Below are 16,881 nucleotides of genomic sequence, written 5' to 3'. Positions count from 1 at the left end.
CGAGGCTAAAGAACTATCTAAAGTATCTCCGTTTCTTGTTGCTAGGGCACTCGAGCACGTAATAGGAAAGTCGTTTCAGGCCAAGAAACTGAGCTCAGGAGACATTCAGGTAGAGGTCAATAATAAACAACAAAGTACAGCACTGCAATCTCTAAAGAATATCGGGGAGATACCTGTTTCAGTTACAACCCACCGAACACTGAACACCGTTAAGGGAGTGATTTCCGAAGAAGAGTTAATCGAGTGCAACGAAACTGAAATCGAAGAGGGCTTGAAAGAGCAAGGCGTCGTCACTGCCAAACAGATAATTATGCGGAGAGATGGCCAGGGGATCCGGACAAATCACATCATCTTGTCGTTTAAGCTGCACACACTTCCTTCTACCATCAAAGCCGGTTATGTCAATTGCCATGTCAGACCATTTATTCCTAATCCTCGTCGCTGTTTCAAATGCCAGCGGTTTGGGCACAGCTCCCAAGTCTGTCGAGGACAGTTGGTGTGTCCCAGATGTGCTGGCAAAGAGCATACTCCTGAATCATGTACAAAAGACTTCCACTGTGCTAACTGTGAGGGGGGGGGGCACTCTGTCTATTCTCGGTCCTGCCCACGGTGGAAAGAAGAAAAAGAAATATTGAAAATAAAAACAGAACAGAACTTAAACTACAAAGATGCACGAGCACAGCTCGAGTTCAGGAAGAAAGGAAGTTTTTCCGACGTGGTGCGTAGGGGAGTGGCGCCACCGAGGAAGTCCGTGGAGACGCAGACCTGTTTTTCGGGTTCTGAGTCCCCACTCTACACTCCCCAACCTGAGGAGGCTGGAGACACTCCGGTGTCTTCTGCCGTGACGGAGGCCAGCCGTTCAACTGGGCACAAAGAAACAGCCACGGCCTCCTCTAAGGTCGATGGCACACAGTCAGTTTGGGACGGGGTCGTAAAAGCCCCTTCCCAAGAAGGCACCCAAAGTATGGAGGTCGACGATGACGACTGCATGTCGCAGAAGTCATCGTCGAGCCTTCCCAGCATTCCTTCACAAGGGAAGGGAAAACGAGAAAAAGGACGAAGAAGGGGTTTCAAAGGGAATGAACAACAGAAACAACCCCCGCGAAGGGTCCAACCCCCTAAATGGTACAAGTCTTTTATAGTCGCTGTCACCAAGTGCTGCGCTTTCTTTTCCTCCTTTTTAGTGTGACCGTTATGAACCACTTCCTCCAGCGGAACTGCCGCGGTTTACTTTCTAACTCAGACGACATTAACGATCTCTTCGACAAGTACAATGCAGCATGTTTCTGCCTCCAAGAAACATATTTATGCACACACACACCAAATCCAATTCGTAGACACAATGTACTTTGAAGAGATCGAACAGGCGCCACTCGCGCATCTGGCGGTGTGGCTATTGTAACACGAGGAACTGTTCCGTCCAAAGAAATCCACTTGGTTACAGACTTGGAAGCCGTAGCCGTGCAGATGTGTCTGGACAGAATTGTCACCATCTGCTCGGTCTATTTGCCACCATCAGGAAGTTTTGCACAGAGAGATATAGAACACTTAATCAGCCAACTTCCAACTCCATTTATACTGCTAGGCGACTTTAATGCCCACAATCTGCTTTGAGGCAGTGCAAGAACCGACAGCCGAGGGAAAATGTTGGAAAGCTTCTTGTTATCAACTTCCATCTGTCTTTTAAATACAGGACAACCGACGTACGTCCACTGTTCAAGTCAGTCTTTCTCGGTCTTAGATTTATCGCTTTGCGTCCATCTCTATATCAAGATATATAGAATGGAGCGCGGAAGAAAACCCACTTGGGAGTGATCACTTTCCAGTGGTCCTGAAATATATCTGTGCAGTCAATAGTCTGACATCATGCCCCCCTACATGGAAGCTCCAACATGCTGACTGGAATGCTTTCTCTAAAAAATGTGACCTGTCGTTAATCCCTGTAGAGAGGATGACGATTGAAGAGGCCAACAATGTAATTACCAACGTCATCCTCGATGCAGCAACACAATCCATTCCCCAGACTTCCGGTCGTCTACCGAAACGACCGAAGCTATGGTGGAACAGCGAGTGCAAGGAAACTCGTAAACTTCAAAATCGTGCGTGGGGTACATTTCGGAGGTACCCCACATCACAAAATCTTTTGTTTAAAAAGGCGAGAGCCAAGGCCAGATGGACGCGGAAACAAGCAAAGCGATCATCTTGGCGCAACTTCGTGTCCCCCCTATCTCGCAGTACCCCATCCAAAGTGGTGTGGGACAGACTTCGCAAAATCAGAGGAGAACACCGTAGTTATACAATCCCTCTTTTAGAGGTCAACGGGCAGGTGTGCGGAAGCCTACAAGAACAGGCGGATGCGCTCGGACAGCATTTTGAGCGCATATCTGATTCATCCCATTACAGTCCCGAATTTCTTAGAGTAAAAGCAAACGCTGAGAAACGAAAAATTCCAATGAGTGGTGGTGATGAGTACGTATACAATCAGCCGTTCACGATGATGGAGCTTCAGCGATCTCTATTCGCTGCTAAAGCCACTGCCCCGAGCCCAGACAGAGTAACCTACTCTATGCTGTGCCACTTGTCTGATGACTCAAAAAAAATTGTTGCTCCTTTTCTTTAACCGCATTTGGGCAGAGGGAACATTACCATTTTTATGGAAGACTGCGACTGTCATTCCCTTTCTCAAGCCAAGAAAGGAAGCATCGAATCCAGCCAGTTACAGACCTATCGCCCTTACGAGTTGTATTGGGAAGATGTTTGAGCGAATGGTCAATAACCGGCTGGTTCATCATCTGGAAGAAAATAATTGCCTTTCTGAATTTCAATGTGGTTTTCGAATGGGGTGCTCCACTATGGATCACCTTGTTCGGCTAGAAACCACTATCCGTGAAGCCTTCGTCAGAAGACAACATTGCTTACCCGTTTTCTTTGATTCAGAGAAAGTGTATGACACCGCGTGGCGATACGGTATTCTGCAGGATCTTTACTCTTTTTGGCGTGGAGGGCAGACTCCTTAGATGCATTTCAAACTTCCTCCAGCACAGATCCTTTAGAGTGCGACTGGGAGCCACCCTATCCCGCCCCTTCGTACAAGAGAATGGTGTCCCGCAGGGATCCGTTCTCAGTGTTGTCTCATTTATTGTGAAAATCAACTCTGTGACCAATGTCATCCCACCCTCCATATCTTTCTCCTTATACGTGGATGACATTCAAATATCTTGTTGCTCCACGAACCTGTCAATATGCGAACGACAGATGCAGGTGGTCATCAATAATATGGCCAAGTGGCCTTTATCAAATGGATTTAAATTTTCAGCTGAGAAAACTGTGTGTGTCCATTTCTCTAGGATGAGAGGACTGTTTTCACCACCTACGCTGCAGCTTAATCGACAAGATATCCTTGTTCAACCAGAAGCCAAATTTCTTGGCATCACTTTCGACTCGAAGCTGACCTTCAAGGCTCATGTCCAAAACCTAAAGATAAAGTGTGTCAAGTCATTAAACATTCTAAAAATCATTTCTCACAGATCTTGGGGAGCAGATCAGGAAACACTGCACCAAGTGTATACTGCATGTATTCGCTCAAAACTTGATTATGCACTCTTAAAAATGAGGGGGGGGGGGTGATGGCAGGATAGGCTCGCCGTTGTTGGCCACACAGAAGTGGGCGTCGTCACGACTATAGCCAAAAAAAGAAAAGGAAAACGCATAGCAAAACAAAACACAAAGGAAGGACGGACGGATGGAGGATAGAGGAGGTTGAAGGATGGGGATGTGGTGAGGTGCACGAGTTCATCGGGGAGAGTACAGTATTAGATGGGTCGATCAGCAAGGCCTGTCTTCAGCAGGAAGAGAATGAGGTTTCTTGCTTTGGCGGAACGTTCGGCAGAAGAACCAGTGGGGTAGAGGATGTCTGCTAGCGAGCCCGAGGTGGAGCGAGGGAGATGTGTTTCGCGCGCAGAATGGTATGCTTGGCAGTCTCGCAGGATGTGTTCGATTGTTTCGGGTTGTTGACAGTGGCCACAGCAGGCGTCACCCCTAGAGCCTATCTTGAACAGCTGAGAATTGGTGAACGCGCACCCAGTGCGGAGCCTATGGAGCATGGTCTGGATGCTTCGAGGAAGATTTTTCGTGGGAAGAGGAGGGCGATTATGATGCATGATGTCCCGTATTCCAGGGTGGCGCTGTTCAACAAGGAGCTGGACAGACATCTGCCTGTCGGCGTCGTCCGGAGTTGGCAAAACATTGCTGCAGCCCAGGTGTGCCGAGGACGCCAGCTGGTCCGCCCTTTCGTTGCCGCCGACACCGACGTGGGACGGTATCCATTGGAAGGCGATATCGCCTCCAGCTTGTTTATGTTGGGCGCACGATCTTCTGATGCTTCGCGCTAAGATGTTGTCACACATGGGGTTCATCACGTCCCATAGAGCGCTTCTCGACTCTGTGAGTAGGACTGCTCTGGCAAACCCTCGTACCTGGACCGCAGCAGCTGCATGCAGGAGAGCCAGGAGCTCAGCAGTCGTGGAGGATATCGGGTAACGCGATGATCTCCCTTGCCAGGACACATTCACTGACGGGATGTGGAAGGCACACGTGGCACTTTTGGTACGATCGTAAATAGAGCCATCAGTGAATACCAGAGTATGTGAGTGGTAGACGTCAGTTATGAGGTTCTCAGCCGCCGTTCTAGCGACCAGGGGGCTACATTCCCTCTTTTTATGAAGGCCCGGAACGTCGAGCGTTACACCCGGTACAAACTCTCGCCATGGCACTGAAGGTAACCCAGCAGGATGTTGAGGCGATTGCTCACTGTGGGCCAGGGCGCTAGTAGCGTATACGCTGGCCAAGCGGCCGAGAGACGTGTGTGACCTTTTTACGAGGGCAGAAAAAAGAGAGTGCTTGCTTCTGGACGTGGCCAAGTTGTCTAAGTGGCGGAGCCCCCTAAGCTCGGAGTGGATACTGACAGGCTTTTCCTTGGCTTCCAGGTAGATCTGGGTAATTCCAGAAAAGCTGGGTATCCCAAGCGCCGTTCTTATCCCTGCCCGATGGAGCCGCTCAAGAGCCTGCCATTGTGAAGGTCACAGATCCACGTACGGCGACACGTACAGGATACGCGAGAGAATGAGGGCTTTGTGTAGCGTGAGCAGCGAACTTGAACAGCAGCCCCATGATTTGCCACTGATCCTCCGGAGTAAATTAAGAGTCTTCTTGCCTTTACACACCGTTTGGCTTACTAGCCTAGACCAGCGTAAAGAGCTGTCAATGGTGACACCAAGGTAACGACAAACCTCACATCTTGGGATGGGGGTGCTGTTGATGGAGAGATTAGGGAAACCCTTGCCCACGTACTTTCGGCGGGGAATACAAACCAAGCATTGAGATTTTTCTGGAGATACGACAAGCCCCCTTTCAAGAAGAGCCGCACTGAGGCCGTTCAATGCAATTTCGGCGGTGTCACGAAGCTTCTCCTTGTTGTCTCCCACAACGCGGAGGCAGATATCGTCCGCGTAGATGGTAAGCTGAAGGGTATTCGGAGATGGGCGAATCCTGCGGTGGACACCGGCCATGATCAGGTTGAATAGAGTAGGAGAGAGAACACTGCCCTGTGGGACCCCACGTTCGAACTTTTTCTTTGAGCTCATGCGCCCATTGACGCACACATCGAACGTACGGGCAGAGAGAAAGTCCCAGAGGTATCTCAGCAGGCGGCCCTCGATACAAGCACCTTGTATCGCAGCCAAACATGCTGCGTGAGTGACAGAGTCGTAGGCCTGCTTTACATCAAGGAACAGAGCGAGGGCAAATGCATTTGACTCCCTTGCCTCTTTGAGCGATGTAGTCACTTCAGCGATGGCGTCAGATGCAGACCAACCCTTCCGAAAAGCTGTAATGTGTTCGGGGAAGTGATTGTCGCGCTCCAGGACCCAACACAGCCTCTTGTGAATTATCCGTTCCGATAGCTTGCCGACACATGAGGTTAGAGCAATAGGACGGTAGGAGGACAACTGCGAGGGGGTCTACCCTTCTTGAGGACTGGAATCACCCTAGCATGCTTCCAGTCAGGCGGTATGGCCCCAGAGGTCCAGACAGAATTGTAGAGATGAAGGAGAGCCTCCAGCTGCTCTTCACCCAGATTCTTCAGTGCCTTGATTGGGGATTCCATCTGGGCCAGCCGCGCTCCGTCGTTTGAGGCTACGAATGGCGTATTTCAGTTCCGACATGGTGATATCGTCGTCCACCGGAGAAGGGTCGGTGACTGACTGGCGAAGTGTGGGGCGGCAATCACTGGAACTGGCGGTCTGCGCTAATTCCCTTAAAAATGAGTTTCACCACATAGCACGCTCCTAGCCAACCATCATTCCGAATGACAACGTTCTCGTCCCTGATTTGTTGAAAACGTGGGGCGGAGCCTATTTTGTGACACTTATGCTGTTCATAATTGTCACAAAAAAGGCGTACGCCTCCCGTTTTCAGCAAACCAGGAAAGATAACGATATCATTCCAGATTATGGTTGGCTAGGAGCGTGCTATGCGGTGAAGTTCATTTCTAAGAGTGTGGGTCTTTTGTCTACGGCTCTGCTCGCGAGCCGGTGTTGAAAGCCCTGGACCCTGTCCATCACCAGGGGCTCGCCTGTAGGCTCGTACTTGGCGCCTTCCGAACATCTCCAGTACAGAGTCTGTATGTTGAATCGAAGGAATGCTCCTTGAAAAGACGGCGTTCTTACCTCGGTACGTGGTACGGACTTAGAATATGTAGTCTACCCCAAAATCCAGCCTCCACTCTTAAAAATGAACTTCACCGCATAGCACGCTCCTAGCCAACCATCATCTCAAATGATATCGTTATCTGCCCTGATTTGTTGAAAACGGGAGGCGTACGCTTTTTTGTGACACTTATGCTGTTCATAATTGTCACAAAAAAGGCGTACGCCCCCCGTTTTGAACAAATCAGGGCAGATAACGATGTCATTCGAGATGATGGTTTGCCAGGAGCGTGCTATGCGGTGAAGTTCATTTTTAAGAGTGTCGGCTTGCGTCCAGCACACACGCTTTAAACAGCTGTTTATTAACAAGCCCTCTGTCGTCCCTCCATTCTCTTTGAGAATTGCATCAGAGTTTGATTGCCACGGTTTCTCGTCCTGTGACCTACAAGTTGTAGAGTGTAGCAGAAAGCTCCCACCCTGGGAACCACCTCCAAGGTCCGACATCTCTTTGGCAAAATACAAGAAACAAGACAGCGCCTCATCAGTACTTCAACAAGAGTTTGCACACTTGAAAGACAGCTTTGATAACCATACTGAGATTTACACAGATGGGTCCAAGTCTAGTGCAGGAGTGACTTGTGCCATGATTTGTGGCGCGCACACAAGCTCTCATCGTATAAAAACATTTGCATCAATTTTTACTGCCGAGGTTTACGCCATTATCTTGGCTCTCAACTACATCCTTCAAGATTCCATAAAGTCCTCTGTTAGCCACATACAGACTCCTTGAGTTCCATTAACGCAATTTGTAGCGAGCACACAACAAAGAACTTTCTTGTGCAGCGAGCAAGATCTTTAGCCAGTTTGATAAGAACAAAGGGGTACTCCCTCATCCTATGCTGGGTGCCCAGCCACGTCGGCATCAAAGACAATGAGTTGGCAGATCAAGCAGCTGCAGCTGCTCTCCAAAATGACATCACAGCTTTTGAGATGTCCGTGCAAGAGATGAGATCGGCGCTCAAGAAATCACTGCACATAGTGTGGCAAGCCTTTTGGGACACACAGACAAATAACAAGCTCCACTTGGTTAAACCTCACATTCAGGATACAGGAGACCGGCTGGAAAACCGCCTGTTGTGCACTTTACGAGCAAGGTTACGTATAGGCCATACATACCTTACACATGGGTTCTTACTTCGGGGAGAGGAGCCACCTCAGTGTGCGCACTGTGGTCAGCTCCTGTCTGTTGTATACATACTCATTACATGCACACATCATGAAATACATCGCAAGCCTCACTTCAAGGAATTTTGTAAACACTTCTTACCTCTTCACCGAGCCCTATTGCTTGGTGACGAGGCTCTCGTCCCTTTTACAAGCGTCTTTGATTTCCTCAGAGACGTTGGCGTTATTAGCCTTTTGTAGTGTTACACGTATACACTGTGGGACCACCGCTCGCCATCCCATCACTCGGGGTCGTAGTCCGTCTGTCCAGTGTACGAGGGAGACACTCAACAAAGCCCAGCTTACCAGAAGACAGCAAGGTTTATTACACCTTACCGACTGCCAGACCAACCGCCTGAGCCTGAGCCCCCTCGGCAAAACAGCCCCGGCCAAATGGATCCCTCCGCTTTTATTAAGTTCACCGGAGGCCACACCTCCAATAGGGACCGGTGGCGCACCTTGCCACCACAGGTAAACAAGATAAGCGAGATAAGCGAGATAAGTCCCACAGCGGGTGTCACATCCACGTGCCGGCGATAACGTCCCCCACACTCCCCCCTCCTCAATCTCACAGGAGGAGATCATCTGCGTCCAGCATGATATCTTCCGGGTCTTCGGGAACCAGAACTAAAGCTGGAGCTGCACCAGGTCGGTCGAGTGTAGGCGGGACAGGTCCTCTCAGGAGGTCCGGGCAATGACGTCGGAGCAGAGCCAGGCAGCAGCAACGTTTGACTCCACTGAACTCGAAGAGGACCTCTGGGCCTCCGTGCGAGCATGGTGAAGATTTCCCCGACGGTGGGCGGTACGGTGAAGCTCAGGGACGCCACACAAAAGGCATAGGATACGCCTTTCCTCTTCCGTCATGGGCAGAAGAGGGTCGGCGGAGTGACGAACCTCCAGGGTCAGGCCTCGGAAGGGATGCGGGATCTGGTTCGAGTCCATCCCCCTCAACGGTCTAGGTTGGGAACTCCAACGGGATCTCGACGCCCACGACACAGGGCGGCCGCTTTCGACGACAGTCCACGTGGCTACGGAATGCGATGCTCGTCGGGCAGCCGTGTTGACATCAGGAGCAGAAAACTGATTGCGCCTTCCACGAAGTTGACGGTGGGAGGAGCTGCGCTCAACTGCTTGGTGCCTCGATGTCATTCCTTTTAAAAACAATAAAACAGTGAAACAGTACAAATGGTCAGAAGGAATCTCCTAGCGGCTAGGGTCTGACTAAATCCCGAATGCATCGTGAGTAACCGTGAAGACGGGAAACGCACGGAAAAGACTAAGTCGGATGCAGTATGCACTAAAGACCGAGATAGTCAATGCCACTGAGCTACGCCTGCAAGGGCGTGAGCTACAGCGTATGCAACCTGGTTCGAAATTGGAACTGGTGCAAATCTGCATGATATAGCGGAAGCACGCAACTTGCGAAATCAAACGAAGGCACCGGCACGGCGCACCTGATTTCAATCTCGTCTGATATTTCCGTTGTCGCGTGATAAGGCAGGCTGCTGTTCATGCAAGGCTGCGATCCATTCGTACAAAGTACTTGCAAAGGCACATGCACGTAATATCGCAGTGGCGCCTGCGTTTGCGGTGGCGATGCCAAACCCACGTCAAGGCACTTTCCCCCGACGACGCCACACTTGACAAGCGCTCTGTCGTACGGTGGTAGCAGATCGCGGCACTGCAAGTGCACAGTCAGCTCTACTTTTCACGGGTCTGAGCCGTGCACCTGCTGGGCGTCAACGGCGCTGCACCCCGTGAAGTACACGCTAAGCGGTGTATCTCCCCTGCCCTGGGGGGGGGGCGGAGGTTGGGGGCTGAAGCGGGTGATTAGGTCTGTGGCGGGAACTAGAAAACGAAAAGGACCGCAGCCGAATTTAGCAGAAAATGAAAGCGTCAAAAAAGAAAACCTACCCACGGTCACGCTCTCAAGGCCGGCTATTTGACGTAAAACACGCAAGGAAAGAACAGATGAGGGCAAAAAGGGAGCACACAGGAAACCCGCGGTATAACTGCTACCCAACACCAACCCTCCGCGCCCATCCAATCAGCGTAAACAAGATTCAAAATAAGAACAGGACGAAGGTACGACCCGTTATTAACATGCAGCAATTTGCGAAAAGGGGAAAGGAAGCGCGCTGGAAGTCCGCAGCGCTGCCGCTATCCAACCACCCCGTCATGCCAATCCAAAAATCAAATGAGACCACCAGAAATACCCTTTTAACCTTTTTGGAAACCTATTGGGTCTTCCTCGAAACCAGACAGACGAGCCGGTTGGGCGCCACTTGTGGGACAGATGTCCAGTGTACGAGAGAGACCCCCAACAGAGCGCAGCTTACCAGAAGACAGCAAGGTTTATTACATCTTACCGACTGCCAGACCAACCGCTCAGCCTGAGCCCCCACGGCAAAACAGCCCCGGCCAAATGGATCCCTCCACTTTTATTAAGTTCACCGGAGGCCACACCTCCAATAGGAACCGGTGGCGCACCTTGCCACCACAGGTAAACAAGATAAGCGAGATAAGTCCCACAGCGGGTGTCACATCCACGTGCCGGCGATAACGTCCCCCACAACACTCATCTTTTATTAGTCATCGTGTTTACTCTTAAATAACCACCACCACTGACTCAACTACACCTCAGTTTATGGCGCATTATGATCTTTGTCGTCAATGTGCCATTAAACTCCCAATCATCATCGTCATCATCATCAGCTTCGCTGTGTTCCCAGCGCGACATTGACGAAATTGCTAAAAATGTGCACACCACCCCTTTCGTGCACCCTGCCGCTAGTTGGGTATAGCTGGTACCATATCACCAAGTAATCAGTCAGCTCAGGACGCTTTGCTGTGTTCCCAGAGCGACATTGACGAAATTGCTAAAAATGTGCGCCCTACCCCTTTCGTGCACCCTGCCGCTAGTTGGGTAGCTGGTACCATATCACCAAGTAATCAGTCAGCTCAGGACGCTTTGCTGTGTTCCCAGAGCGACATAGACGAAATTGCTAAAAATGTGCGCCCCACCCCTTTCGTGCACCCTGCCGCTAGTTGGGTAGCTGGTACCATATCACCAAGTAATCAGTCAGCTCAGGACGTTTTGCTGTGTTCCCAGCGCGACATTGACGAAATTGCTAAAAATATGCGCACCACCCCTTTCGTGCACCCTGCCGCTAGTTGGGTAGCTGGTACCATATCACCAAGTAATCAGTCAGCTCAGGACGCTTTGCTGTGTTCCCAGCGCGACATTGACGGATTTGCTAAAAACGTGCACACCAGCCCTTTAAAGTGCACCCTGCCGGTAGTTGGGTCACTGGTACCATATTACCAAGCAATCAGTCAACTCAGGACGCTTTGCTGTGTTCCCAGAGCGACATTGACGAAATTGCTAAAAATGTGCGCACCACCCCTTTCGTGCACCCTGCCGCTAGTTGGGTCACTGGTACCATATCACCAAGCAATCAGTCAACTCAGGACGCTTTGCTGTGTTCCCAGAGCGACATAGACGAAATTGCTAAAAATGTGCGCCCCACCCCTTTCGTGCACCCTGCCGCTAGTTGGGTAGCTGGTACCATATCACCAAGTAATCAGTCAGATCAGGACGCTTTGCTGTGTTCCCAGAGCGACATTGACGAAATTGCTAAAAATGTGCGCCCCACCCCTTTCGTGCACCCTGCCGCTAGTTGGGTAGCTGGTACCATATCACCAAGTAATCAGTCAGCTCAGGACGCTTTGCTGTGTTCCCAGAGCGACATTGACGAAATTGCTAAAAATTTGCGCCCCACCCCTTTCGTGCACCCTGCCGCTAGTTGGGTAGCTGGTACCATATCACCAAGTAATCAGTCAGCTCAGGACGCTTTGCTGTGTTCCCAGAGCGACATTGACGAAATTGCTAAAAATGTGCGCCCCACCCCTTTCGTGCACCCTGCCGCTAGTTGGGTAGCTGGTACCATATCACCAAGAATCAGTCAGCTCAGGACGCTTTGCTGTGTTCCCAGAGCGACATTGACGAAATTGCTAAAAATGTGCGCCCCACCCCTTTCGTGCACCCTGCCGCTAGTTGGGTAGCTGGTACCATATCACCAAGAATCAGTCAGCTCAGGACGCTTTGCTGTGTTCCCAGAGCGACATTGACGAAATTGCTAAAAATGTGCGCCCCACCCCTTTCGTGCACCCTGCCGCTAGTTGGGTAGCTGGTACGATATCACCAAGTAATCAGTCAGCTCAGGACGCTTTGCTGTGTTCCCAGAGCGACATTGACGAAATTGCTAAAAATGTGCGCCCCACCCCTTTCGTGCACCCTGCCGCTAGTTGGGTAGCTGGTACCATATCACCAAGTAATCAGTCAGCTCAGGACGCTTTGCTGTGTTCCCAGCGCGACATTGACGAAATTGCTAAAAATGTGCGCACCACCCCTTTCGTGCACCCTGCCGCTAGTTGGGTAGCTGGTACCATATCACCAAGTAATCAGTCAGCTCAGGACGCTTTGCTGTGTTCCCAGCGCGACATTGACGAAATTGCTAAAAATGTGTGCACCCCCCTTTCGTGCACCCTGCCGCTGTTGGGTAGCTGGTACCATATCACCAAGTAATCAGTCAGCTCAGGACGCTTTGCTGTGTTCCCAGAGCGACATTGACGAAATTGCTAAAAATGTGCGCCCCACCCCTTTCGTGCACCCTGCCGCTAGTTGGGTAGCTGGTACCATATCACCAAGAATCAGTCAGCTCAGGACGCTTTGCTGTGTTCCCAGAGCGACATTGACGAAATTGCTAAAAATGTGCGTCCCACCCCTTTCGTGCACCCTGCCGCTAGTTGGGTAGCTGGTACCATATCACCAAGAATCAGTCAGCTCAGGACGCTTTGCTGTGTTCCCAGAGCGACATTGACGAAATTGCTAAAAATGTGCGCCCCACCCCTTTCGTGCACCCTGCCGCTAGTTGGGTAGCTGGTACGATATCACCAAGTAATCAGTCAGCTCAGGACGCTTTGCTGTGTTCCCAGAGCGACATTGACGAAATTGCTAAAAATGTGCGCCCCACCCCTTTCGTGCACCCTGCCGCTAGTTGGGTAGCTGGTACCATATCACCAAGTAATCAGTCAGCTCAGGACGCTTTGCTGTGTTCCCAGCGCGACATTGACGAAATTGCTAAAAATGTGCGCACCACCCCTTTCGTGCACCCTGCCGCTAGTTGGGTAGCTGGTACCATATCACCAAGTAATCAGTCAGCTCAGGACGCTTTGCTGTGTTCCCAGCGCGACATTGACGAAATTGCTAAAAATGTGTGCACCCCCCTTTCGTGCACCCTGCCGCTGTTGGGTAGCTGGTACCATATCACCAAGTAATCAGTCAGCTCAGGACGCCTTGCTGTGTTCCCAGAGCGACATAGACGAAATTGCTAAAAACGTGCACACCAGCCCTTTAAAGTGCACCCTGCCGGTAGTTGGGTCACTGGTACCATATCACCAAGCAATCAGTCAGCTCAGGACGCTTTACTGTGTTCCCAGAGCGACATAGACGAAATTGCTAAAAACGTGCGCACCAGCCCTTTAGTGCACCCTGCCAGTAGTTGGGTCGCTGGTACCATATCACCAAGTAATCAGTCAGCTGAGGAGACTTTGCTGTGTTCCATGTGTTCCCAGCGTGACATAGACGAAATTGCTAAAAACATGCACGCCACCCCTTTAAACTGCACCATGCCTACCTAAGCAGCACAATGTACTGAACGTCGAGTGGAATATGGGTGGACGGTATTTGTCTTATCAATGTTCTTTAGTTTTACGAGTCTGTTCAAGGCCTTCCACCTACCCGTCCACCCCTGTCGCACTCGACTTAGAGTACATTGTGCTGCTTGGGTATATGTAGACCTTTCAGATGGCCGAGCCGCAAACACAAGAAAGCGGTCTGTGCCGACCTTTCCTTCTAGTTTTTTTCGTTATCAATAAATAGATTATAATAGAATTCATTATAATGTGGTTCGCTGCTGTCAGCCATATAAGAGCATTCATACGGTTTTACAACTGGGCGATTCCACGAGAAATGATCCAGCGGACCTGCTCGGCCCTCACAAAACTATCGCGAATTTTTACGAAAATTTTTTTAGCAGTCCCTAATAGTGCAAAACGACATACCACGAAACATTTCTTCCCAAAATCAATGTGGCGGATGCTACACACGAGCAGAGGTGGGCAAATGCCCTCACGATCTTTGCCCTCACCTCAATTTTCATCCCGGATGTTTTTCCTCACCTCACCTCACCTCATTTTTTGGGGGGATTCCGTTCATCGCCTCACCTCAACTTCCTTTTAAAATTATTTTCCTCACCTCAACCTGCTTTCTGAAGTATCTTCCTCACTTCACCTCACTTCAACCTTCTTTCTAAAATATATCCACTTGGTATAATTTTTGCCGTTTTCACTTCACAATTGCTCTTTCAATTAGGAGTGGTGTCGCTCATGGCCACAGTTGCTTCGCGGAGCTAACACGGAATAAAAAAAAGTATTAGCCGCGGGTAGGTGCATAAGTTGTAGTTGGCTCTCTACGTTGGTTGATTCGTTTCGTTTATTTATTCCTGACAACAAGTTACAAGTACCCACAACTAAGATTCATTACCTTGCTTGGCTCGTCCTTCTTGCAACAAGTATCCACTACATGTAAGATCAGTAAAAATTGGACGTAGAGTATGATGGGTAGAGAAGTTGCACAAACCGAGCAATTTTGAGTTGTTTGTTTTTCATACTGGCAAGGCAGGAATGGCCTGTATCGAGTATCTCTCGAGCGAGAATGATAATGGGGCTGCGGAAGTCGTTTTCGGGTTGGCATGCAGCTATACTTCGAATTACTTGTACATTTTTGTCTATTATGACTTTATATTATCGATCAATATTATTTAAATAGCACTATCATTCCAAATAATACGTGAAAGACATCTGCTTACAGACTGACTAGTTTGGCTTTGTTGAAATCTAAACACATAATGCACACGGAACTATATTGACTTGTTCATGTGCCTCACATCATATATGTGACTCAACTGACTTTGATTGTATTGAAATCTAAGCTAAATACATAAAGCACACACTTGTACGTGCATCTGACTTGAAACGTCTATCATGTATCTGACTCAACTGAAAGTCCGAAACTAACGGGCATACAGCGAACACATTTTAGTGTAGAGAGCCTATGCTCACAGTACAAAAACATTTCTGCTACATTGGTAATAGAAAAAGCTGGCTCCCTTTTAAGAAATCGCTTAATTGAAAATAGCAGCTCCACATCTCCTCAAACTCCCTCTCAAAATTTTTTCGTCACCTCACCTCATCTTACCTCAATCTCAATTTCGGAAAATTTTCCTCACTCACCTCACCTCAACGTCCTTGTCAAAAAATTCTTCTCACCTCACCTCACCTCAACCTCCTTCTCAAAAATTTCCCTCACCTCCAATATCCCTCTTGAAACATTTTCCTCACCTCACCTCAATCTCTCTTTTGAGAAGTTCTCCTAACCTTACCTCACCTCAATTTCCCTTTTAGAAGTCATTCCTCACCTCACCTCAATGTGCGTGAGGTGAGGGTGAGGGCACCCTCACCCTCATTTGCCCTCGTGAGGATGCCCACCTCTGCAAACGAGCAAAGTTCGCAGCGCTGGCGAAAACCGTGCCTGGCCCTGGCGTGAACGGCAGCTGCGGCTCATAGAAAGCACCTAGAACCTAGGTGCACCTAGAGCGCGGTTTTCTTTTGCGTATACAGGAAACCATGCTTTACACAGCGTTCAAATCCCGGTTGTCGTGCTGTAATCGGTGCTGGTATACAAAGGCCGGAAGTTTCGCAATATTTTTCCCTGACAAGGCCTTGTGGAATACTTCAACAGGAAAAATCGCAAGACACGTAATTCTTGTAGTCATTGCAGGAAAAAAAGAGGAAGTATGCGATTTTTCGAAAATTCGCTACAATCGAGCGTAAAACACGCAATGAAGAAGTCGGAAGAGACGCCTGAAACCAACGCAGTTTTCTAGAACGAGCCTTCCTCTACAACATGTGGTATTACGGCCACACTGACCCACGTTGCATGTATCCGGTGGGGTGCTATATTTGTTTCTTGGGCTCCCGTTTTAATTCTTCGTATTTCCGATTTTTTTCTGCTTGGTTTTCAATATAACAGCCACCCGGACCAAAGGAACATGGCTCCAGTTGAGCGGTGTGGAGTTCCAATTCACCAGTATGAATATTATAGGCGCGTAGATGCATGTTCAGCTGATGAAAGTTTCCTTTAACTGTCACATTTAAATGCTGAACGATTCAGCAAAAATATTAACCACGAAAAGCCTAACAAATTATAACGCTAGAGGAAAAGACGAACGTGCAAAAAAGTCATTTACATGGCAGTACTGGAAACGACGGAATCTCGTGGTGGTCGTTCATCGTCCATGCTGTCCTAGGTTCCAATGAGACTCACAGCTATATAAAGCCTTACACCACTCGCGTATGGAAGCATATACCCGCGGATATCCGCAAGAAACTTCTGGGTTCGGATAAAATATGGACGCTTGTTGTGATCTGCGGATCGGATGTGGATGGCGCCGGATCAGGAGAAAATAAAAAGAATTAAAACAGGAGCCCAAGCAACAAATATAGCACCCCACTGGACCCATGCAACGTGGGTCACTGTGGTCGTAATACCCTCTACTACAAAAAAAATTATTTTCTCCTGTATACGAAGAAACACCCTCGATATTTTTTAATACGTTGTAGAGGAAGGCTCGTTCTATAAAACTGCGTTGATTTCAGGCGTCTCTTCCGACCTCTTCATTGCGTGCTTTACGCTCAATTGTAGCGAATTTTGGAAAAATCGCATACTTCCTCTTTTTTTTCTGCAATGACTATGAAAGTTACGTGTCTGGCGATTTTTCCTGTTGAAGTATTCCTTGGGGTCTTGTCAGGAAAAAATATTCATTAAAAT

Source organism: Ornithodoros turicata, chromosome 3, assembly GCF_037126465.1.
Source record: "Ornithodoros turicata isolate Travis chromosome 3, ASM3712646v1, whole genome shotgun sequence".
Lineage (NCBI taxonomy): Eukaryota > Metazoa > Arthropoda > Arachnida > Ixodida > Argasidae > Ornithodoros > Ornithodoros turicata.
This window is presented reverse-complemented; position numbering follows the sequence as displayed.